General features: G+C 31.8%; 1 protein-coding gene and 1 long non-coding RNA gene across 21 annotated transcripts in view; one reads left to right on the top strand and one right to left on the bottom strand.

Moving 5' to 3' along the window:
- The window catches only part of LOC100884044 (rap guanine nucleotide exchange factor 2), a 302,494-nt gene that overhangs the window by 183,303 nt on the left and 92,566 nt on the right, over window positions 1–26,625 (top strand). The window lies entirely within an intron of this gene.
- The window catches only part of LOC143264811 (uncharacterized), a 264,256-nt gene continuing 243,402 nt past the window's right edge, over window positions 5,772–26,625 (bottom strand). Inside the window, exon 4 of the long non-coding RNA XR_013038768.1 lies at window positions 5,772–6,489. This is a non-coding gene — a long non-coding RNA (uncharacterized LOC143264811). The remainder of the gene's footprint in view (window positions 6,490–26,625) is intronic.

Below are 26,625 nucleotides of genomic sequence, written 5' to 3' on the forward strand. Positions count from 1 at the left end.
AAATGCACTAAAAAGTATAAAATAATTTCTATTTCATTCAATCATACAATTACGTCACAGATATGAATGAAACCTATTTACTCGTTAGGTAGTGTATTAAATACATTTCAACCTTTTCGGAGGCGGCGCAAAATTAAAAGATTTTCTTGAACATGTCAACCTTTGGACAGCCGAACATAGGCAAAGCTTGTATAGCTATTTTTTTTCTATATATGTATATAACTCGACAGCACGCCGCGAAGTAGGTGTTAGTGCGTATAGAATGGAACTATGGTCTATCTAGATTCATAGAGTATGCGACGGAAAGACTCGATCGCCGCATATTCTATAAAGATAGAGTCGATCTGCCGCAAATTTGGTAATTCCCGCGTCGTGGGCTCCGTTTATAGGTTCTTAGATCCATGGCTTCCACACGCGAAAGAAGTCGATTCAATTTCATTTATATCAGAAACGTTACGAAATGAAGATGCAGTCGTTACATTTACGTATAGTCCCAGATATATCTATAATGAATCATATTCTTTCTCAGGATTTATTAATTTCCAATACGCCATACCACAATCAACTGATTATTGGCAGCAACGTTTACTGAGGTATTTTTAATTTTGCGCCGCCTCCGAAAAGGTTGAAATGTATTTAATACACTACCTAACGAGTAAATAGGTTTCATTCATATGTTTTAATTATGAAATTATTTTATACTTTTTAGTGCATTTCGAAGTCGGTGTATTTTTTTTCTTAAAATTATTTTATTTCACGCTTTTTAGTGGAATGGGGAGAATTTTATAGGATACTGTGAGACAGTTCTTCCGGGCTTTTTTTTTGTCCGCGTAAATGCCATGAACATAATTAAGTAAAAGACAACATGGATATTCGTTTTTCAATTTTTTTTTTTATTAATTGTTGTAAAATTGGTAAATAAAATCGGCGATTGCATGTTGACTCATACACCACCAGAGGCACGGAGGCATACGTAGAATTCAATATACAGTATTCACTCCGTAAATGTTAAAAAGATCTCTACCGTAAATGTTAAAATTGTATCCCCACTACTGGGGGATCCCCCTCGAAATCAGTCAAGAATGAAACACGATCGGTCGCCGAAACGACGAGGATCGAATATCGGTGAGACACAACTAATGCAAGCAAAGGAAAAGATTGTAACTCTTATTTCTTACTATTTTTTCATGAAACTTTTACTGTTGTATTTGTCTAGATTTCCTGATTAAAATGACACCAAACATGATATAATTACGTTAACAATTGTGTGTGTAACGAGTGATTAAAGTTTTTAACATAAAAGAGGACGGCGAATAGGAAAGAAAGAGAAGCAGAAGGTTGACGCGTTCGGCAAACGTGAAACACTCGTGCGTCTTCTGTCTTTTAAATTAAAAAATAAAAATTCTTTATTTTTGGGGTTTCATCAATGAAGCTTTGATTATCGTATTCGTCTTGTTTTTCTGATTAAGATTAAAATGGTACCAAACACTTGTATAGCAAGCCGTTAGAAGGAATTCGCACCTCTACCGTAAATGTTACATCCCAAACTTTTATGGCTTGTTACATAAGTAATTACGATCGTAATCATATCGTGTTTGGTGTCATTTTAATCAGAAAAACGAGACAAATACGATGGTAAAAGTTTCATTGACGAAAAACCAAAAATAAAGAATTTTAATTTTTAAATTTAAAAGACAGAACACGCACGAGTCTTTCATGTTTGCCGAACGCTCGAAACTCTATCCCTCTTTATCTTTTGCATGGCTGTCTCTTTCTACGTTCGGCACACTACAAAGAATGTAGGACCTCTACCGTAAATGTACAATCGAGACTGGCAAAAGTAACATTTACGGAGTGAATACTGTATTAGTAACAATAGTTTTTCGCTAATAACTCGAAAACTAAAGCTTCCCCTTAATTGCGGATAAGGAAAAAGTTGTTCAGAATCGTGCCCGTGATAACATATTAAAAGGACATTAAAATCGTCCAAAGTTGATTTCAAAACTTTTCAACAATTTTTCGCTAATATCTCGAAAATTAAAGCTTTCCGCGAAATTTAAAAAAAAAAAAAAAAAAAAATATACTGATCGAATTGAGTAACCTCCTCCTTTTTCGAAGTCGGTTAAAAAGAGATACTGTTTCTTTAGATCTACAAATCTATGTAAAACTTTTTTGAAAAAAATTAAGTTGTTACCCTCTCTATTTTTCTTCAAATTCTAATTTACTTTTAGTACGAATATTCTTTGCAAATTCAACGAGGTATTACAATATATAATTATTGTACTTATTCTATGTACATTTGTCATTTTTGGTTTCGTGTACTTTGTATATGCAGAGCAAAAATTCAATCTATAGTTTAATCTGTGGATACAACGTTGCTAATCTTTGTGATAAACATAATTTCTATGCATTTTTCGTTTAATATTTACATTATAATTACATTACATTTACGATCTGCTTGTGCGCATCTAATTTCAATATACGTACGCAATGATAGTGGGAAGCACAAAAGGAACCATGGCTGAGGTATTGTAATGTATTATAGTAACGGTTCAAAATAGTTTACTCGATGTAGTTATTATAATAATGAAATTCCTTGAAACACTGCTTAAAGGACAAAGTATAGCTAATTCTCCGCATACATCGCATCTATGAATTTAGCTAACTTGTTTTATGAAACAATAATCTGCAGGCAGAACTTCGCAAAAACTTTCTCGGATCAAATGATATTACTGAATCGTGACAGTAATTTGCATCACAGAAACAATATTATGAAACTGCAATCTCTAATACGTAATCAGTTATCGTAACCTAGATTTCAGAATTTATTTAAACATTCACGGTACAAAAATGGTATGAGAAATGATATATAAAAGTCGATGTAAGAACGTCCGTCTGAGTATGAAAATCCGGTAAATTATTGTCTCATAAAATACCCTAGCATACATCATATTCATATGTGATATATGCGGAGAATTAGATATACTTCACTGTGTATGGTGTAATAAGTATTTATTTCAAGCATTCTTTCGAGGAATTTTATTGTCGTAATAACTATATCGAATAACCTATTTTCCACCGTTACTATAATACATTATAATACTTCAACCATGCTTCCTCCTGTAATTCTCGCTATCGTACATTATGTGTATGCATATTGTAATCTTATGATGTAAATATATGTAGAAATGATGCAAAATATGTGTAAAAATGATTTTTATGATGAAGGTTATCAATATTACAATTTTACATTGAATTAATAGTCAGAAAAAAATATAACATGAAGGGGCAATTGTATACGTACAGGATAATTGTAATAATATCTGTAACACGCCATTGGACTAATTGGTAAAGAACATTTTTATTTATAATATAAAGATTAAAATTTTCAAATAACACAATTCAATTTTTGCAAAAGAATTATATTTTACAAAGACTTTATACATAGATTTGTAGGTCTAAAGAAGCAGTATAATTCTTTTAATATTTTAAAAAGCGGTTAAAAATGGTTAGAGAAATTTAACACTTTTTTAATATCTTCCATCGTTTATGATTTATAAGCTGTTAGATAGACGGACCAGCACGGAAAGAAGGGTTAAAATTTCCCTTGAAATAAAATATGAGCTCTAATTACGGCTACATATAGCTCTAATGTCCAAAATTCTGAAAAATTTCGTAAAAATCAACGTATATTAGTTATTAAGCATCCCTGTGGATATTTAAAATGGATATTTAAAAATGACCAAATTCCAAGATTTCTATTTTTAAATTTCTGATTTACGAATTTCCAAATTATCAAGTTATCAAGCTTCCAAATAATAGAAGTTTAAAAATTAATTATAATTATTAACTATAAAAATGAATGATATTTAAACTCTTAAAGTGTTAATTTTCGAAATATTTAAAAGGTTAATATTTGCTTCTCTTATAAATATCTTGCAGCAAAAATGTTCGATATTATAATAAAATTAGGAGTTTGGAAATCGTCTATCTCATCGTTGTATGTATCAAACATTTCGATGCCCCGCAACTCTTTAATGGACACGAGATTTGTCCAGCAATCCTGATGAATCGAAAGGGGTAAGAAACTTTCTTGTGTAACACAATTGGCTCAATTCCAATTGAAAAAACGTCGGTCTGGCCCTGCTGGTAAAGATAACAGTACTGCAACTCGCACGGAAAGTGTGATCGATTCGCATTAAACCGATTGCCATTGGCTGGAACAACCGCTGATATCCGCACCATTCCACATTGACGATGAAACTTCCCAGAGAGATGAAATTGAATTCGGATTGTAGATCCGTTTGGTTGTGATCGATTTTCATAGCGATCCACTGGTCGTTTCGCGAAAATTATCAACGAATCGAGTTTTACTAGGTTTTCATCGATCGTGCGAGTAATTGAGCATCGCGAATTTCTCTGGTTTACCGAGTTTGTTATTTGTACCAGTTTAATAGCTGTATTGGTGAATAAACGTTTCTTTCTTTTTTAGAAATTTTAATTGAAGTATCGTGATATTCGATATTTTCAACCTTTTAAAAGTTTAATAGAATAATAGAGGGGAATTTTATGTGTTGAGTGTAGGGGTACAGTTTTTAATATTTCAACTATTAGGTCGAGTCATAAGTAACTTCCGATGCAGCTAAATAGATTTTATTGTGTGTGGTGAGATTATGAAGGTATAAGTCACCACGAGTTGTTGAAGTCAAATTTAACGATTACTGCGGATAAATACATTCAGCAATTGCAAAGAGTGCAAGAGAAACTCCTAGAAAATCGCCCTGCACTCGTCAATCGCAGAAATGTCATTCTTTTACACGACGACGCGCGACCGCATACAGCAAGGGTGACTCAAGAAAAAATTCTTGAGCTTGGATGGTCTGTTTTACCACATCCACCTTACTCCTCAGATCTTGCCCCGACAGACTACCACCTTTTCTGTTCCTTACAAAACTTTTTAAATGGAAAAACCTTCAATTCGGAAGAGCAAGTCAGGCAGGCTGTTGAAAGCTTCTTCCAGTCCAAACCAATCACATTTTACAAGGAAGGAATTGATAAACTGCCAGGAACATGGGAGAAGGTTATAGAAAATAGTGGTGAATATATAATAAAATAATATAATTTTGTTGTTTAATGAGAACGAAATAAATGTCTGATAAAAAAACGGAAGTTACTTATGACTCGACCTAATATTTGAATAGTTTGAATAGTGGAATATATATTACAATCCACTATTGCATGAAATATTGCAATCTTGGAGCTTGCAAGTTAATTTTTAACGGTATTAGAATAATTGGGTATCAAATTTGAATAATTCGTAATAATAATTTAACTATTCAAATATTCGAATTGTGTTATTAGAATATTTAAATATGTGAGAAATTATTTTTAACTGTGAATGAGGTTTAAGATTGGAAGCATGACTTTAAATATTAAAGAAGAATTTGATTGGAGTAAAATCGATTGATAATCGATTATTGTAAACTAATAGGCCAGTTAGTCGTTGACTGAAGTGAACGACGTTTAGGTTTAAAAAGACTCTTTTTTTAATTATTAAATAATAATACTGGATTTGGAGAAATATTATAAAAATGTGTGTGGTGGTGTAAGTATTATTATGTAGTTGTTTGTTAATATTGTTATTATTGTTGTGGTGAAGCAGGAGAATCTACTAAAACAAAAGGTAAAGAAAAGTCAGGAAGGGGATCTTCGCCGCAGCCAGCTTCTTGCCTTTATTATTATATAAAGATGATACAAAATTGTAGTGAGAATTGAGAATTTTTTTAAAGTTATTTACAATATTATATTAAACTTGTTATCAGTTTAAGTGTTATTTCATTCTTACTTAATTTTATTTGTGATAAGATTTATAAGAATATTTTTTATATTTGAATAAAAACCATTTTCGTTATTTATGAAATAAATATATATCATTTAAACAATTAAATTGAATAAATCGAATAGATTAATCCATACATATTGCGCATTTGAAACAACCTACACACTTTCAATATAAAATATACTTAAAAGTACTAGCTATTTTAAATATACATTCCATATATATAGTAAATTATAAGATATAATTTAAAAGCGTAAAAAGGTTAAAGTAGAAAGATATAAAATGAATGTGACGTGAAACAGTAAAATGATTTTCGATTCATCCGCTATCGATATCTCTTTTCAAGATGTCTCTCGGAAGATTACAAGCAGCAATCGTTTCTTGCGTCGCATCGGTGATTCTCCTCTTTGCAGAATTTAGAAGCCTATCAAGAATAAATCTTTATTGAATTCGTTGATACTTCCACGTGCTATATTCCATTTCCATTCGAGAAAGTTTTAGCCGGGAGGATCCGGTGACAGATGGAAATCGTTGTTGAGACGAAATTGAAATCGAGTGGCAATACCATTAGAAACGAGTGGCAATACTTCGACACTGCAGGTTCAATTGTCTTTTCCCACTTCTTCGACGATGCTTCTGATATTCCGTCTCTTAAACAAAAAATTTCATTCACATCAGACCTTTCGTATCCTTTATCACCTTTGTCTTTGTTTCTGCATTTCTTCCAACATTCCTCATTTTATGAAAACAAAGATAGAACATCTAATTTAGGATATTATAAAGATCGCTGGTGTGAAAGGAGCCGACAAAAAACTTGATTAAAAATTAATTTCTCAAGAATGTGTACTAAATTCTTGAGCGAAAAGTTTGAAACCTTTTATTTGTAAAATTTGCGATAAAAAGTTCCTTGAAATTTCTTTTTCGATGTCGAGAAATTTCGCACATTTTTAATTGCTCGTATAAAATTTTTTCCTGCATCGCTTACAGGGAGCGTAACACGAAGTTAAAATCCTCTTATATAAAGTTTTAGTTTCTTGCGGAAATATGTATAAGGAAATTGCTGTATGGAAGTACAAGGTTTCTTTTATGTAAATGCCTCGGGATTCTTGGGCAACTAGGGAAATTTGTAATAACCGATTACAAGTTCCGAAGGAGAATCTTCCTACTTGATAATAATTTTCAAGTTGCTATCTGCATAAGGTTGAATTTAAAACGAGTGATAATTACCGTACTTTGCATTTAGTTATGTAGGACGATCAGATTAAGGAATAAATTGTAATTAAAAACGTAATTATTAATAGAATTATTGGAAATGAATATAAGTGCCTGGCTTTTATTCGATAGGAATTAAAATTATTTCGTTTTGTTTTATTTAATTCATCTATCGAAACTTGAAAAATAAAATAATCCTATATTTTCCGATTTTCATTGTAATTGAGTATGATAAGTTAATTAAATATTTAAGCATTCAAATATCCATTTGTTCGAATTTTAAATCCGATTTCTGTTTGAATATTCAAATATTTAAATATATAGCTATTACAATGCCATATACTAATACTATTACAATTTTGATTTTAAATATCCGAATACATAATATTTGATTTTATCCTGTCTTTCTAACTTTATAAAAATTACTTTATCAAGTAATTATTTAAGTTAAGCTAAACTTCTTTTAAAGTTAAGCGTCAAGCCTGTTTTATTATTGATAAAACAAGTTATAACATGCTAAAGCGTTTAACCTATAAAGAACCATTTATTGGTATATCATGTTTTAATAATATTTTGTACAATTTTTTGGTAACATCTCAAATTTAGATACATTCTTTTATAATCTTCAAATTATTTAAAATTCATTAATGTAAGAATATGGTTTTTTAAACCGTATATTGTCAGTCAACAGTGACCGGTACGGCCTGAATGAGAAGTAGGGCGAGCAGGGTAAAAGTAACAGCATGATGAAAGTAACACGCCTTTCCTCCGCTTGCTTAAACGCTTTTAGATAATTTGTTTTTCATAGTGGCACATGCATAATATCTCTGTTGTTCCGTTGATTGACACTAAGCCGTAACGGAAATTGCATATGGTGGTTAAACTGAATTGGTAATTCAGATTACTCAAGTGTCTGCCATTGCTGATATTCATAGTTGAACTATGATATTAATCCAGGCACTTATTAGAGAGTTTTTAGAAAATGTATTTATAAATTTAGCTAATTAATTTTAGTAAGTCAAATAGAGCTTGCAAGTTACAAGACTTCTGTTTTAGAAGACGTGGATGAGGCGAAAGTAATGTTACTGTGGAAACAAAAAAAGAACTGTAGAAACTGCACGAAGAGTGATATAGTACACATGCAATAATTGTAATTGGGAATAAAAACATAAAAACCATACACAATACCGAAGAAATGTTGCCAACTAATTATATGTTTTATTTTTTATTATTTAAATATATTGATATTGTTTTTATCATTAATTAAAATAATATGTTTATTTAAGTGTTCCTTCTTATTATTTCCTATAATAAAAATCCTTCTCAGCATTAGAGACAGTATTTTTACTTAAATCTCTACAAAATAATTAATGTTATTTTCGGCATAATGGGTCAGTGACAGTGATTGCAAAAAAATAGCTCTTTGATATTGATATTGAAGTTGAGTTACTTTTATTGTTTTTACTATTTATTTTTACTCAGAGATTTTCTTCAATAGATTTATTTAAGGTCCAATTAAATATACAACATATTTTATCTTTTTTCCTGCATATTTAATATTTATAATTAAAATATTAATTAAGTTAAACTGTGTTACCTTTTCATTTTATTGAAAGTGAATCTGAATTAGTTTCAGGTTTTAATGTGGATTATTTTAGAAGGAATTTTCTAGAATTTTTATAGTTGAGAATATAGAAATGTTTATTTCTACGATTTTTAGTTTCTATTATTTTTTTGAATTTTGATTATTTATTAATTGTATTTATAATAATTTTGTTTCATGTTCATCTAGTAATTTATATTCGCATTTGTAATATAATATTATATTCGTAATAAATGTTTTATCCACTCTCTGCTATCATTTTAGCTCGAAACTGCTGGTTAGTAACTTTTCTAAATTTAAAAACCTCAGTTTCAAAATTTCAAAATTGTTAAATCCCACAATCATAAAATTCAGATATCCAAAAATTTCAGAGCTCCAAAACTCTAATATTCTAAAATTCCAAAGTATCAAATTCCCACAATTAAAAGAGTGCAACATCCTAAAGTCACTCGTGACTGACATGTGACCACTGATCGCTTAATGCGTTAATAATTTTCTGTTATTATATTATTACAGAAGATCATGCAAAAAGATTTCTTGAACACCCGGTAGATGCAAACGTACTTCTAAAAATTATATTATTTCGTAAATAATTTGCCTAGCTTACTCATCGTTTTAAACGCGACGTAGGAACACGAGTGTAGATTTGCACGATGCTTTAGCAGAATCAATCTACCGTATAAATGAAGGGGTTAGGTACGCTTAAGATTCTAGTCGCTCGCGTCTTATCATAAACGCTCCAAGTCGTTCGGTCTTTTTTCCTCCGCTTGAACCTGTGCGTAAAAATAATGGGCGAGTAAACAGGTAAAAAGGAAAAGAAAGCTGTTAGCGGTACGATCCGGACGTGAAAAGGCAAATAGAAAAGTCGGTGAATTACGGGGCCCCCGTCCCGCGTCGAGAACGAGAGTTTTATAGCATCTAGGAAGACCGGGCGAAGTTTCGAATGGAGATTTTCAGCGGTTCATAATCGAGAAAGGAAAAGGTAATCCCGTTTTTCTTCTTAGCTCGACCGCACAAGCCGGCTTAACGGGAAAGATAAAGTTGCTGGATTTCACCGTTACTCGACTCTTTCCCATCTTCGTATCCCATCGACTCGTTTCCCTACTCCGAACGCTTATTTTTCCTTTTCCTCCTCCATTATGTACATATTTTCTTCTGTCGTTGTCGAGTGAATTTTTCGCCACGAGGATTACCCCGGCGAAACGAGCTTACGAGAAAAGCTTTCACGCTTTTCATCGGCTTGCCTTTCAGTCAATTTTCCTGCCTCTCGTAATTCGAGGCGTTTGATGGGACCTGCGGGAGTTTTTGATCGTGGAAAATCATTTGAATGAGTCGCCACGAGAAACACCGATTGAATTAAGAAACGAGGGAAACTTTCAACTGGATAAACTGGATAAACGGGTATCCTTTTTGTTGGAATAAGGGTTAGTAACTATTTACGAATCTGAAATTGATATAGTATTAGTTAGACGAAAAAAAATTGTAGAGTACTTATCTATATTTTGTAAATTGTTAAAACATTTTATTGTTAGAGCACTGCGGATGGATATTTAGGTCTGACAGGGACTTAATGACTTTCGATTTAATATTGAGAAAGAGTCCTCAAATACAAAATATAATTATAAATTTTAATTTTACTACTATTTGAATTATTCGAATTTCAGACATCATAGTCACATGTTCGAATTCTACCACTATTTGAATTATTTGAATAAAGAATTCATGTTTGAATTACTTTCATATTAAAATAATTAAAAAATTAAATAATTCATTATTTCAATCTCAGTGGTATTTGAATTAAGAATTTCAAATTCAAATATGCAAACATTCGAATTTTAAATTCAAATTCTAATTATATTAGAATATTTTATCGAGGTTTTGCTAAGAGATATTATTATTTTATTTTAAATTAATATTATTACTTTGACATTAAAATAATTCGAACACGAATTCCTTACTAAAATAATTTAAATATACAAATATTCGAATTTTGAATTCAAATTCTAATGTTATTAGAACATGTTATCGGTGACTTGCAATTTTTTAGTCATAAAGGAAAGATGTTGTATCAATTAAAAGATCAATTTCTGTGCGCCGCAAGCTAATATATACCTATACGGAATTGTTTAATGAACAGAAACGTAATCAATAGACGTGTTCGTTCTGTTTCATTGCTCAAAGTCCTTGATTTTTGTTGTAATAACTTGTTGTTTGTATTTCTCGTAGATATCCCGTATAATAAAGCTACCACAGGGAGATCGTACTGGTTTACATGGATTATATTAATATCATGACTAAAAATATCACCGCGTTTTATCTCATTATAGAGACCGTATCTACCGTAGGAGATACCATATTATATCAGAGCCGTGGTATATTATATCAGTGGAAGTATTATGTCGAACACTATATAACGCACAATTTATTATCGATAACCTCTATATTATGTAGTTATCATTACTTCGCAATACATAGAAAAAGTAAAAAGGTATCTCTTCTGTCATATTACATCTTTTTAACATGCAACTGCTGTAATGGAATTTACAATTATTATAATGTTTATAATTTTTACATTTTTTTATACTGCAAAAATTTTAGAAATTTAAGAGTTTTTTAAGTTTTGCAGGATTAAAAATTTTTTTCCAATTTGAATTTTTATTCATACATGAACGCCTATGATAAAAAAATGATTTAAATGGAAATTCTAATATTCCAAAATTTACTATCTGGTTCCATAATTTAGCTAGTATACGCCTATTTTGTTTATAAAATAGTGTATTGATTTTAAATTCAAGTTCTCCCCGACTTTTTGTTGAATGTTCTAAATACAAATTTAACGTTGTGTTTTCAAGTATTATTAACTTTACAAATAGGTTACTGTACACTTTTTATTTATTTAAGAAACTATTCATGTGTCTGCGGATGATCTAAAATTAATATGGTTTTGTTTACGATTTTTATAGCAATTAAGTACGCTAGAATTAACTATTCACCGCTGGAATATTGGAATAGAAAAACAAAATTAAAATATTATACAGAATCTTTTAATTTTAAAATCCAATATAACATTTCGTTCTGCTGTAAATAAATGAAGTCTGTTTTGTCCCATATGCGCTATAATGAAATTGAATTATAAATCACGTGAATATTATTTCAATCGTTAGTAATTATTATATATTCTGTTATTATTATACATACTATCATGATAATTGCGTATACTATTATTATTATGTGCACAGTTATAATTATTATGTATACTATTATAATTATTATATATACTATTTTATAAATAATCATACACTTATTTTTTGTGTCATAACATAAATTATATCTTAACTATCTTTTCGTCGTTAAATAATTATTTATGTAAGAAAATAATACCAGAAACGACGAAACGTTTGATTATCGGTTAGATCGATGCTCGAGTAATATGTGCGCGGTAACATTTTCGAAAGTGTGGTTTCTCGAGTGTTCTGAAAGCGGTGAGCCACATTCGATGGATCGAAACGGTTTGTATATAACCGTGGCACGAGATGATCCACGGCGTCGAGGAATAAATCATCCGAGGCAGCAAGCGCGATAGAGCAAGAAACGCATTAGGCAGAAGGGTCTAATATTAGAGCAGCAGACCGCCAGATCCTCCTCGCGGAGGGTCTCGACGTGAAACATTATCTCATCCCTTTTCGCTATATACTCCGCAGCCCTTGCCTCCATCCTTTGAACAGGTCGAACAACCTCTGATGATCGTGCTTTTCGAAACGTGACGATAGAATACACGGTGAAAACAGCGTTCGAATCACATCGAACGAGAGCCGGTGTTCTGCATACGAGGAAGGGTTAGTTCCTTCGCGAAGAAATCATGAAAATGAAATATCTCGTGGTGCATGCACGTGTACGCCGCGCCGGTGTAATCGATTCTCGAGAGCCTCTACAACGTGGCTGCCACGGCTCTTTGCGTTTTCATGCACGCCGCTTTTACAGATCGTTCATTTTAATTCTTATTTGGAGCTGTGTGGATACGGACTGTCGGGTTACTTGCAGTTATTATGTTGATTTATTCGTAGCGATGCAGATAGTGACTTAGTGGGATCACTTGGGAAACTGCACGTGTGTGTTTCTTCGAACCAGAAGTCAAATATTCATATATCGAAAGATTCTCGAATTTTTAAACGTGAAGCTTTCGGATTTGGATGCTCTAGCATTTGATTATTTGGAGTTCTAACATTGCAATATTGAAATCCTGCGATTTAGGGATATTGCAATCTGGGGGTATAGTGATGTATCATTGCAATGTGGGGATACTACAATATAGGGGTATATTGATATAGCGATATCATAATCTAATGATATTACGACCTAGGAATCCTGCGATTTAGGGATATCGCAATGTAGGTATATTGCAATCTGGGGGTATTGTGATGTTGGCTTATCGCAATCTAGGGATTTTTCAATTATGACTTGTTGCGATATAGCCATACCGAAATCAGGGGATTTTGCGATCTATGAGTATTTCCATGTAGGCATATCATAATTTAGAGATATAGGCATCGAGGAATACTGCGATTTCAGAATATTATAACCTAGGGATACTGGTATTAAGTATGTACTATTTGGATCTGCCGATATTTAAATCTGAGTTTGCTGAGATTTAGGAATATTGATATATAGAGGTATTTGGATTTATTAGTATCTGAATGTAGGGAAATTAGGACCTAGTAATACGGGAGTGTAGAGAGATGGAGGCATCGAAATATTGGAATATTGAGATTTAGAAACAGAAGGATGCAGACATTTAGTGATATAGAAATATAATATATAATTCAAAAAATATAGAAATGTATAATATAAATTTCTATATTAAATAGAAAATATATTTTCCTATATGTACAACATACTCACATGTTTCGCTTTTATAGTTCTTAATAGATATGCACCTGCACCGTTTTTTGCTCAATTTTGTATCATAAATACGTACATATTTAATGCTTTGGTAACAGTCCGCTTTTCGGAGAATCAAATAAAAGTTTCACCGTAATTCAAGCGAAATATCAGCAATCAATTGAAAAGCAAATTTCAAAACGAAACCGACCTTTACAAAATGTTTCAAAGACGATCCGAATGAACCGTGTAACAAACGATCGGCGACTACCACCCACATGAACACCATATTGTTTCATATCGGTACAAAAGGATCGTCCTGGTGCGATTCAGCGTCAAATGTTGAACGAGAAAGCAATTTGTTCCGTGGAGATGAATCAAGAGATAACGTTCGTATACGCGATGAATCGTGAGATACGGTGAAAAGATAGCTTTTACATGGGAACATATGAATATGTCCCGTACGAGTATTCCGTGATGCGTACGGACCAATATTTGATCAACTCAACGAGACATGTGCTTTGCTCTATAAAAATCATACGGTTTACTCTTCATCCGTGCAAACTGTTTACGCGTGTTCCAACCTACCGTGTATCTCTAATACTTTTTGTTCACTGTGAGTTCGATACATCGAACTTTGTTTGTTTGAGTACGCGTACGACCCTCGGCCTGAAAATAACCTGTTCGAACATTATCCATTGAATTGTTCTAGTAATGCGAAAGCAAACGAAACGATTTGTTTGATTCGGTTTGTCTCCCTGGCCCACGTTTATTTAGCGTGGGTTGAAGTTTAGGAACTTTATGGCAATCTCGCCAGGTGGGAATTTTTCATGGTGCTAGGTGGAGTCACAGGAACTTTTAAGGAATTTGAATATGTTAATAATTGTCGGACTTGGAAGAAAAAAATTTGGAAGGTGGTTCTTCGGATGTTTTGAAGTTTGAAAATTAGAGAATTTGGAAAATTGCAAATTTGGGCATAGAAATGTGGGACTATGCCAAAAAATTTAAAAATTTGGATAATACCATAATAGAAAAATTAGAAAACTGGACAGTTGGAGAATTTAATAATTAAAACTCTGAAATATTGGAATGTTGAGAAATTGAAATATTGACAAATGAAAAATTTAGAAATTTAAAAAACTAGAAATGTGAAATTTTGAAAATTAGGGATGTAGTAACTTGAAACATGGGAAAAATATTTCGATAATTAGGAATTTAGAAGCATGGAAAATAGAAAATTTAGAAATTTGGAAAAATAGAAAATTGAAAAATGAGGTTGTTCGGAAATTGGAAATGTAAAAATTAAAAATTTAAGAATTATGTATTTGAAAATTTGGAATATCGAAAATGGATTAAAATTCAGACGAAAATTAAAATTTTTTCTATTAGGGTCAAAGTAAGTCACTCTAAAATAACACGAACTGGAGCGAGGTATCTCGGAAACATTATATTTTTCAGTACACTTGTCACATTTGTTTAACAGTCGTGACGAATATAGTCGCCAGAGCGTGTCTCTGTATTTATCAACGATCCGAGACGCAAAATTGTAAATGGTACTCGTTATCTTCTTCTGCTATGAAAAACGATTCAGCATCTGATAATACGTTGCAATAATCCTTGCATAGGAATTCTTACATAAAATTCGCAAATATCTCTATAGAAATGAATGAACAATTACATTCGTGATTATCTTTCTACAGTGTACTTTCATATTATACAGAAGAGTAAGAAGGAAAGCGATAAGAGCATAGTTTCCTTGCGAAGGAAATGAGAAAAATCTTGATCAGAAACCTTCAAACTTGAACTCGCTTTATAGCCTCACCTTCGCCTTCTTGGTATCTGTTCACATCCTTTCCTATAGAACGAGAATTTCTTAAGTAAAAAGTAATGGTAGGAATTATTCGAGTGAAGTCTTATTTAAATAAAAATAAAAGAGAAAAAAATGGTTAATTGTTAGTTGTTTGTTATATGAGTTATTTCTTATTTTAATTATTTGTAATCATGGTGTACATTTATTTGTTATTCATTGTTCGTTATTTCTTATTTATGTTTTCTTAAATTATTTTTATAAATTATAAATTGTAAATTCTAAATGATGGATTATGAATTATGACTTATAAATCATAAATTACAAATTATAAATTACAAAATGGGTATTTCATGATTTGAAGTTTGAATACTTAATATCTTTATATTTGAGTATATGAAGAGTTGAGGTGGAATGTATTCGAAAATTTGAAATCAGAATATTTGAGTAATCGAAGATTTGAAATTTAAGTAGTTGAATATTCAAAGATTTAAAATTCAAATATTTTATTAATCAATGACTTACAATTTGGTGATCAGAGTATTAGAAGGATTTCGAATCGAATTTACAAGTATTCAAGTACTCGTAGTTCGAATACTTGTGTGTTTAAAACATTGAAAGTTCCAAAATACTTCTTCCGTGACTAACCAAAGGACATTACTCACGGTCTGACCTAATATTCTCATAGATAAACAATGACCCAAAAAGCACCGCCTCTTTCTCCAGTCCTATTGTCGTTAACAATACTAAACTGGCAGCTAATAACAATACGCCGGTATAACAAAGAAACCGCGAGCAGGATCGAAGAAAACGGTAAAAGTTGTCGTGTACAAAACAAGACAGTAGAAATAGGAAAGCAAGAAAGAAAAATTGTGTAGACAGGAAAAAGGCCAGTCAAGAGAGAATCCTTGCCATACAAGGACAACAGACCAGGCTATTGTTGTGTGCCCTAATCCCAACGATCCCGTGACTCTCTCGCTGGCTCCTGCTAACGAGCACCATTCCCATAAGTCTTTGCTTCCGATTTCTTTTACATATCTGTCACCAAACGGAGACGAACCTCTCGATTCGTCGTCGTTTCCATAGGGCGCGACTTTCTGCGCATTCAAACGAACGGGGTTGCAAATAAACGAGCGTCCAGGGCCGACCTCGGGCTTCGCAGAAGTGGAATCCGTGTAATCTTAAGCGACCGCTCTGTGGGGTTTCTTTCTCTTTTAATTTTAACGGATTATTGTTAGTTTTTTGTATGCAAACGACGGTGCTAAATGTTTGTAGTGTGAGTGTCAACTGCGGGAACTGCGTTGTTCGACTACTTTTGCTTCAATGAGATAATTCGTGTAAGGGAGACACGACATTGCCGGACCTGATTTGTTCCAAATTTTTTACGACTTTAGGGGAGTCCATGAATGTTGGAAAAATTGTAGTTCGCAATTTTTGGTAATAAGCAAGAAATTTGAATCAACAACTTTTTGATTTAATGGCTTGGTACTAGCTTTGTTAAGCTAATGTTATAATGCAGATTCATGTTCACAAATTTTGTATGATTCTGATTGAAGAATTTCTATATTTTTGCACTTTTCAATTTTTTATTATTTATGATCCGGAATTTTTAAGTCTTGAAACTTTTTGATTTTTGATGATTTGTACTTTCGAATTTGTAAATTTTTAATGTTCAAATTTTTGTAGTTTTAAACTTTAATTAGTTTGAAAATTTGCAATTTCCAAACTTGCCAATTTTCAAATGTTCAAATTTTCTAACTCTTAAGTTTTCCAATTCGGAGTTCTTAAAAATCTAAATTTTATAACTACTAAGTTTTATCGTTAGAATTTTCTATTTTTCAGATTCCTGAATATTTCAAATTTTCAATTTTCTAAGTTTCAAATATTTTAATTTTTTAATTCCTCTACTTTCAAATATTTTAATACTGCAATTTTCTAGTTTCCAACTTCCAAATTTTCGTATTTAAAAAATTTTCATTAAAAATTTCTTATTTTAATAGTTAAGCTTTGATACATTTATTTTCATTTCTGACAGAAATTTATACATATAGCATCAATACTATTTTTAGGTACGTCAATGTTATCAATTTGTACAAGACTCTACAACACCTCTCATTGTTTTCTAGATTTGGTAAAAATTCTAAAACTGGTGTCAACCATTTTATATCAGTATTTAGATAGTTTTATTAATTGCACTTTGATCTTCGGTATACATTCTATACTCTAAATGCTGTACTGCTCTATTATCATGTCATGAAATCTGTCTAATCTATTTTCGAAAAAGGGTATTTCAACTAAATAGTAATAAAGTGATACACTTGATATACTTGAACGAAATCTTAATGAACTTAAATAAAATCTTAATGCACGTAAATAAAACCTTAAGTATTTAAATGTATCCTTGATGCACCCAAATAAAACCTTGATGCATCTAAATGAAACCTTGATAAATCTGAATGAAATGTTGATACACTTAAATGAAACGTTAATCCCGTTATCGAACAAAGCTCGATTTTCGCGTGCGTTCGATTGAAGCCCCGTACAAACAGTAAACGCGAATCTTTGTCGAAAGTTCATCGCACCTGTAAGGCATATTTTGCCAACAACATCTGGGACGAAGAGAGACGCAGAACGGTTGATCGATCTGTTTTCCCGGCAACTTCAGGATTCATTCGGCCACATAATTGGTCGATGCAGACAGGAGTCAGAGCATAGACTGCGATTCAGAGGTGTACAGGAAGTGCATACACCACAGTGGCCATCATGTAAAGCCATAAAGCTGGTTACCACCCTCGTTTAACCAGCTTTCCGCGGTGCTAAGCGTATGAAGCGAGCCTTTGTCGGCTGCAAATCTGTATCTCTACTCCCCCCTTGTCTCTTCTCTCTCTCTCTTTCTCTCTTTATCTTTCTCTATTGTCTCCCTGTTTGTCTCCTGGAACAGTTCGTTCTTGTTAACGGAAACGCACGTATCGTAATTCAGAACGGGACTATAAATACGAGTATGCGGGACTGGAAACGCATGCTATCCGCTGAATTTCTAGCCGAAACGGTGCAACAACGCGAGTAATTTCGTGGGATCGTTTGATGCAGCCTCGACCGTGAAATCGACTCTGACGCGCTGTTCGATTCGGAATCGAGACCTCGAAACACGACGTTTAGCTGCTGCCAGAAGCTAACGGTAGGCTAGTAATCGCTTGCAATATACAGAGTGACCTACAAGTCGCAAATTCTGCGTCATATATCGTTTCCATGTATGGATAACTGCGATCGTGGCAAAATTCTGGTCTGTGCAACTATAGGAATGTAACTGCAGTTTTATCTACTTTGAACGAAGTTTATGTAATTGTTGACTCGATTTCCAATTTGAAATTCTCACGTTTCTAGATTTCAATGTTCAGCGCATGTAATTTTTAAATTTGATTGCAACGTACCGACATGGTTGTATTAAAAAGTTTTTAATTTCTAATTGCGTGAATATTTGTGTGCTTAAATTCCTATATTATATTATTTTTTATACTTTTCTCGGAACTTGAAAATTTGGAAATTTGAATGTATGAAAATTGGGAATTTACGAATTTGTATACATATGTGAAAATTGAAAATTTGAGAATTTAAGTATTTTAGTGTTTAGAATTTAGAAATTTAGAAATTTGAAAATCGGAAACTTGAAAATTTGAATATTCCAAAATTAATAATTCAGAAATTGGAATATTTCATAATTGAGAAGTTCGTAATATAAATATTTGGAAATTGAAAATCTAGAAATTTAAAAATATCAAAATTGAAAATTTATAAATTTAAAAATTTGAAATTTGGGAATTTGAAAATTTAAATATGCCAATATTAATTTTGAAAATCGAATACTTGAGATTTGATATTTGGGAATTTGCAAATTTAAATATTCCAATATTAATTTTGAAAATCGAACATTTGAAAATTGAATATTAAAGAATCGATAATAATTTAAGAATTTGAATATTTAAAAATTTGGAAGTTAGAAGTTCGGAAAACTGTGGGAATATTTCGAAATTGAGGACTTTTCGAATATTTAAAAATGTAAAAATATTATAGAATTAGAAATTTATTAATTTAATGATTTCCAAAAGTCTGACAGTCTACAATTCCAAAAATGTATTTATACTTTCACTAAGTTTCGTAAAATACGTATAAATCCGCGGTATTAAATCATGAAATCTTGTAATAGTAAAATAAGTATCGAAACATGTGAATAGTTTAGATATATTGCAACAAGATACTTTTCTGCATTGAAACGGATCCAATTTATTGCGTTGCGTTTCAAGTTCTCAAACTCGATGGCGCTTGCTTGAGTTTCAAGCTTGTCCAGTAGAAATCTCGTGACCGAAACAGAGTCACGCGACCGCGTTGGATCGATTATCAAGTGAATGGTAAATTTTAACGACTCCGTTGAAATACTGGGAATTGCATTCGTATTTCGTACGATCGAGCAGTTGGAATGTCGTTTCAAGTTGAATGAAACAGAAATCGAATAGCATTTCAGAAATTGCTTCGGAACTTAGAGAACATTCTCTTTCGTTCGTTCTTGTTGCTTTCGTAACGTAGTAAATAAAGGATCAAGCGTTTTCAGTGGTAATTTGTAGAAATCTATTGATGATGAGATTTAGTACAAGGTTTACAGAACACGTTAAAATCACAGATCTTTCTTATTTTCAATTACGAAAATTAAGAAGCTTTTGCCAAAGTTTATGTTAGCTTTCATCGAGGTAAGAAATTATATAATAGACTTTGTATATGGTTTATGTATTATCCATTCTTTAGTTATTTTTATAGTTTTTCAATTTGAATATAAGTGATCATTAGATGATCATTCTGAAAAAAGAATGGTAAACAATTTTTCTTTTAACAAGTTAAACAGTATGACTTTCACTTTTTATAAATTTCTGAGAAGAAGAGTTGAAATTTAAAATGTCAATTTTATATATTAATTGTATAAAAATTTGTTTATCACTTGAATAGTTTTTATTTATGTTGCTATTATAATGGGAATAAGAAATTTGATCGAGATAGAAATTTAAAACTATAGTTGCACTAGCTGATCTATAATTATTGGTCTGTAATGATTCTATAAGAGAATAAAATATTCATGAAATTCGCGCGTGTTATTTTTGAAAAAGAGATAATGGCAGTAATTAGATTTACTGTTTGTAATCATTGGAATATTAAAAAACTGTTTTCTAAATTAGAATACTAAAAGTGATGAAATTTCACAGCCAATTGTAAGATAATCAGTAATATTGAAGCTAAAGGTGAGGTTTTTACCAAATAAAGCGGTGGGCGTTTTTATGTAGAATACTGGAATGTTTTACTAATAACGTTTCGCGGCAAATGCCAATACAAGAATGTCTTCCTAGACACGATCTCGTATTGAGGACACTCCCGTTAGCATGGCTGTTTAGGGCACTTAGGCCTAGCGAAGTTTCCCTGAGGAAGGGGAAATGCAATGACAAAAGGCACATGGCCTGTGTCGACCGTTCGTCGATTTCTATTTCCTTACACAATTAATTCTTGAAGTCTAGCTCATTTAATAACGTAGAACTCTCTAATAAACTATATTTTTTGTACGTTTATTATAAGAGAGAATGTGCAACCCGTTCGGTGAACCGTCTCTAGACAGTGAGACATAAAATTGTCGACGTGAAAATGTATCTGATTTGATACGTAAACCTGCGCAGATAAATGTTTGACCCTGAGAGTTGTTTATCGTCATTGCAAACGACAGTTGCAGAGCGAACTGTAACCACTTCAAAGGAATCGAAGAATTTGACAGAATGAGCGGAATTATAGGAATGATAACTCTTTTGTTTTTGTACCTCCCAGCAATGATCGTTGCCTCTATTATATTTCTATTGCATTTAATAATCTGTTATCTCGTACCATTCAAAATTGAATGGAGGACACATTCGTGGTTCCACAGACGTAAACTCCACGGATGTGGAGGTTCAAGGTTTCATAATAATATGGCAAATGCTCCTGGTGTCAAAAGGCACGTGATTTTTTGGTTAGGATGATTTTTATAGTATTTTTTCAATTTTCATTACCTCAAAACCTGTCCTAACATCATTTACAGTATTGAATCTACCGCTGTACAAAATATCATGAAAAAATAGTTACATTTTTGTGCCATGACATGACCTAGACAAAATTGAATTTAGATTTATGTACATAGATTAATTAAACTGCAGATGTTAGTTATTTGTTTATGTTAGGTTTATGCCCGAATACGGTAAATCCTCTAAACGAACATTTCGAATACTTTTAATAATATAAAATATTTTAAGCAATTTTGACAATGATTATAATGCATAATTGATATATGGTTAAATACATTAATAGATTCACCTATATCCCATAATACAATAAACACAATTTCGACAATAATTTTCCTGTGTTCAGAGAATTAAACAATGCCTGCATGTTACTAATTAATTACATAGAAAATTGGCGGCAGCTGCAAAAGCTAGTTACTATTAAATAAAGCATCATTTAAATATGTCTCTAAATAATGAAACTACACTAGCAATTCTTCATAAAACATTTAAAAAAGAATAGATACATTTTTATTCGAATATGGGGTGGTTATTTATTGAAATAAAACGGAAACTGAGTATCTTCAATGACAGATGAATTTATTAAAGCAACTCCAAGGACGTCTGCACGATTCAAGGATCAAACTAAAAATTAAAAGACTTTCCTAAAATGCATAGTAAAACTGCCACCCACTTCCTGAGGAAAAATAACAGTCTGGGTCTGCAACGTATTCGCCCAATTGGTCCTTTGATATAAAATTAAATGTCCTTAGATAATCACAACCTGGGTCCCATTGACTTTGGAAACATAGTTAAGGCTTTTTTTACTGTAGACCTAGTGGCTTTTAACAAATAGATTTATGTTTGCTCACTAATTAAAATGAACATTCAACAATCTCCAATCACAGACATTACAAATTTTGAAAAGTTAAATTTGTAGCAACACAATACAATGTAAAATACATTACGAAAGAATATATAATTCGAGAGATATTTAAAATTTTTTAATTCCTAAGTTAATTCGACGAATTCAAAATAAATTAAATTTCTGACAAGAAGAAACGAAGAATATAGCGAAAGAAGCGATCGTAGCAGAGCTCGGAATTATAATTAATAATCCAGCGAGTCCGCCGTACACCGGAAGACAGGGTCCATGTATTCCAGTCGGAAATTGAAGTTTCTTCTTCTTCGCAATCCTTTCAGCTTATCGTTCCTCCAAGCGTTCATTCGCTCCACGTGTAGGTTCTCGAATTGTTTTAGTCGTTGGTACGCTGTTAAACGATGCCGAGCTTGTTAACGCATAACGCTGCAGAGTTTTCATTATCTTGACAATCCCTTTGGTCCATGAAATACGCGACAATAAGGGATACGATGTACACAGTCTCGAAAACTTTGGAGAACAATTGTGTTTCGCTGTGAAACGAAGTCGCCACTGATAACTAACTTTAGACTTGTCCACTAAATTATTTGAATATTTGTTCATAAACACAAAATGCAATGAACTAAGTTCATACTTATTCTTATAAGGTTTTTTCACTTTCAGCATTTGGAAGATTGTGAATTGATAATACTGAATATTTGTGAGCACTTTAAACAATTTTTTCGAGTTTAACACTTATACATTTATACATTTTTTTCAATAAGATTTATGTATTTATTAATGAGTAGGTTTGTCAATTTTAAGATTCAAGAACTTTCGGCTTTTCTATTTTTACAATTTGAAAATTTGGAAATTTCAGTTTATAAATTGTAAAATTTAAGGTTTTCAGATTTCTATATTTATAACAACAAAAAATTTAGAATTTTTTATTTCTTCAATTTTTCAACATTTCAATTTTTTCGTTTCCCAATTTGAATATTTAAAAATTAGGTTAAATCCTTAATTTTGAAATTTGAAATTTTCAAAATTTCTATATTTCTACAATTCAAAATTTCAAACTTTCTGACTTTTACAATTTTCCAATTTTCCAGTTTAACAATTTGGGGATCCCAAAGTTCTTCAAATTTTAAATTGAGATTTTCAAAATCTTAATATTCTCCTAACTTCTGAAATTTGAAAATTTTTTATTTTCTAAATGTTTTACTTTTCTAATTAGAAAATGTTTAAACTTCATGCTTTCCAAATTTTTTAATTTTTAATTTTCAAAATCAGTATTGGAAAGCAACAAAATTACAGTATTGGAAAGTCTGGTAATCTGAACATTTCTACGTTTAAGTTTGAAAATCTGAAAATGTCTAAACCTGTAAGATTTAGTAAAATTTATTAAAAAATTAAAAAACTTCTGTTTTCCTAATCATAAAATTACAGATTTCAACGCATTCAGAATTTTCCGTTCACAGCTGCTGAAGTTGAAATTCTGCACCGTTCGAAGAATCCAGTTTGCCCTGGAATCTTCGAGAAAATGTATCCCAAAATATTCTTTGCATTGAAAGCGAAACAGGTCCGGTTGATTTACCTGAAAACTCTTTGTCACCTCACACCTGTGAATTTGAATTTGAATCGGTTGCAGGTATCGTGTCTGGAAGGTTGCAAATTGTCTGCAGGTTGTTGGAATTGTCTCTTATTTCAATGCTGCGGGTATACGTGGATTATCTTGAAGCTTTACGAGCTACGTTTACGTAGACGCGTTTGCAAACACTTGAGCCACGTCGGAGTAGGTTTAAACTTCTGCTAATGGGCCTAGAATGGGACTGGCTACTGGCAGGGTTGTGAAAGTTTCGCGAATAGTTCGGTAACTCGGCTTTCAGGGCAGTTTTTTTTAGGTTTTAGGAAAATTTCACTGCGAATGTGTCCCGTGAATTGTGCTCGAGAGGCTCGTCATTGAAACTTGGGGAAAGATTTTAGCTGCACTTTGGTTGCTTTCTTGTTCGCTTTTGTTCGAGTAGGTGGCTGAAAGCAAATGGCTTACACGAATTTTTCCTGTATAAAGGAAGAGGTTTCTTCCGACTGAACGAGAGGATTGATCGTTTATGGAGGGAAAATGTATAGAAAGATGATTTTTAAACAAGAACTTTTGAATTCTCTTTATTGTTAGTATAAAAAAAGTGAAGAGATGAACGAGGGTGAAATTGTACTTTTTAATTATAGCACTTTGCTCTTATTTTGGTGCTCTATTGTTCTATTATTTTACAATACCACTATTTCGTTACTCTGCCATTTCGTTGATCCACTATATTACTGTTATTCTATTTCACTATTATAGTAGGCTACTATTAGAATACTTCACTGATTCTACTGTACAACAGTATTATTATTACACTATTCTATTACAGTATGATGGTATAGTATTCTAATGTATAATTAAAATTGCGTTGTTTCCAAATGTCACTATATCATTGCAATATTATACTCTCGTCATACTATTTTCATGCTTCACTCATTACTATACTGCTATTTTACTAATTGTACTATGCAATAGCACTATATTTCATTATTCCAATATTCTTCTATTTCACTATAATATTATCACATGACTTCTGCTATTAATTTTACCACATAAATGTGCTATTGTACTGCCTTTTGTTAAAAAATCATAACATAAAATTATGCTGCATGCAATTATAAAACAAAATTAAATTTTGATATTAATAATACGAACGAAACAATGTTACGAGTAAGAATCAGAATTGTCGATTTCAGTAACATATCGAATAAATATAAAAAAAACTATTTAAAAAAATATGGTATCGAAGAGCTATCAGAATAATTGAATTTCAATTAAACTTATCAATCTTTCTTTCCAGTCAAATGGAACCACGTTGTTTGTTTATTTTAACATTTCGACCAGTATTCTGTTTCTCTCTGTGTTTCTATTCACTCGATATTTAATATGCAGTTAATATCGTTATTTTTTCTCATTTAACTTCATTTGGACGTTATGTACCAATAGATCAAGTTACGTTTTATTAAAAAGTATCAGTGTGTTTATAACGCTATTAAAAGTTTATAAAATATAAATTGCAAAATGTAACGATTATCATTTCCAATATATACGATTTAAAATAAATTCGTAACGTGATACTATTAGTACTGTTATTACTGTTATGTTGAATTATTTGATAATATTTAGTATACATTCATTCATATAATAAAAACAGATTTTTCGATATATAAAAGATAAATAAAGTAAATACTATTTTATTCGTTATAATTTACATTTACAAAGACTATAACTATTATTCAAATGAAAATGTCAATGTTTAATCACATTCTTGATAATTAACAATCCACAACTAACATTGTTAACTAAAAAAGAAGTATCTGCAATTATGTTATTCTCAAATAATAGTGTGTTTTTAAAACACTTTTTGTTATATTCCGAAGAATTATGTTCTATTTAAATCCGTTGATTCAACGAGCAGGTTGCACATTTTGTTATAACAAACACACAAAGAATATAATTTATCAAGAAGTTGTAATATTTACAAATTTATTAAACGAATCAGACTTTAAAAATTAAGTGGCTATGAAATTTTACCACTTCTAATATTCTAATTTAAACATCATTTTTTTTTAATATTCCAATCATTACAAAAAGTAAGACTGATTACTGACATTTTTCTTTTTCAAAAATTAAATGCGCGAATTTCATAAATATGTTATTCTTTTATTGAGTCATGCAGGCAATATTTATTTTTACCTCTGCGATGCTGGTAAACCGGCTAGTCACAGTACAAAAATTATTTGGTACAATGTTACTTCACTCGAAACTCGAACTGCAGGTATTCTAATGAACTTCTTGCAACGAAATGGTCAAAAATGCAAATACGTCGTTTTCACGTAACACTCCTCTTGAGTTTCGAGATGGAAGAAAAATGAACGAATCGATTGTCGAACCAGAGGAAGGCATTTTTATTTCATCCTCGGTCAATTTGTCGACGCTCGTTCGCGTATTACAAAAGAATTCACCTCTTGTTCCGTACGTTTCGACGTGCTGCGACGAGAGGAAGATGAGCCGCTTCTCGAGCGCGTGCTCAAGAGGTTTTGCAAGCTCACTGAATTTCTATACACTGCTCGAGAGAAGGTCTACCTACTCCTACCAACCCTCCGCCTCCTCCTCCTTAAACCTATTCCTCCTCGGGGACCTCTTATGCACTTCAACGTTCGCCGTTGCTAAGACTTTCCCACGGGTGTATCCCCAGGTAATCTTTGTGTCTTTCGGATTTCAACCCCGTCACAGGAACGCAACTGCACCGCTGAGATATCCCTCCCGATCAAATT

This window comes from Megachile rotundata, chromosome 7 (genome assembly GCF_050947335.1).
Source record: "Megachile rotundata isolate GNS110a chromosome 7, iyMegRotu1, whole genome shotgun sequence".
NCBI lineage: Eukaryota > Metazoa > Arthropoda > Insecta > Hymenoptera > Megachilidae > Megachile > Megachile rotundata.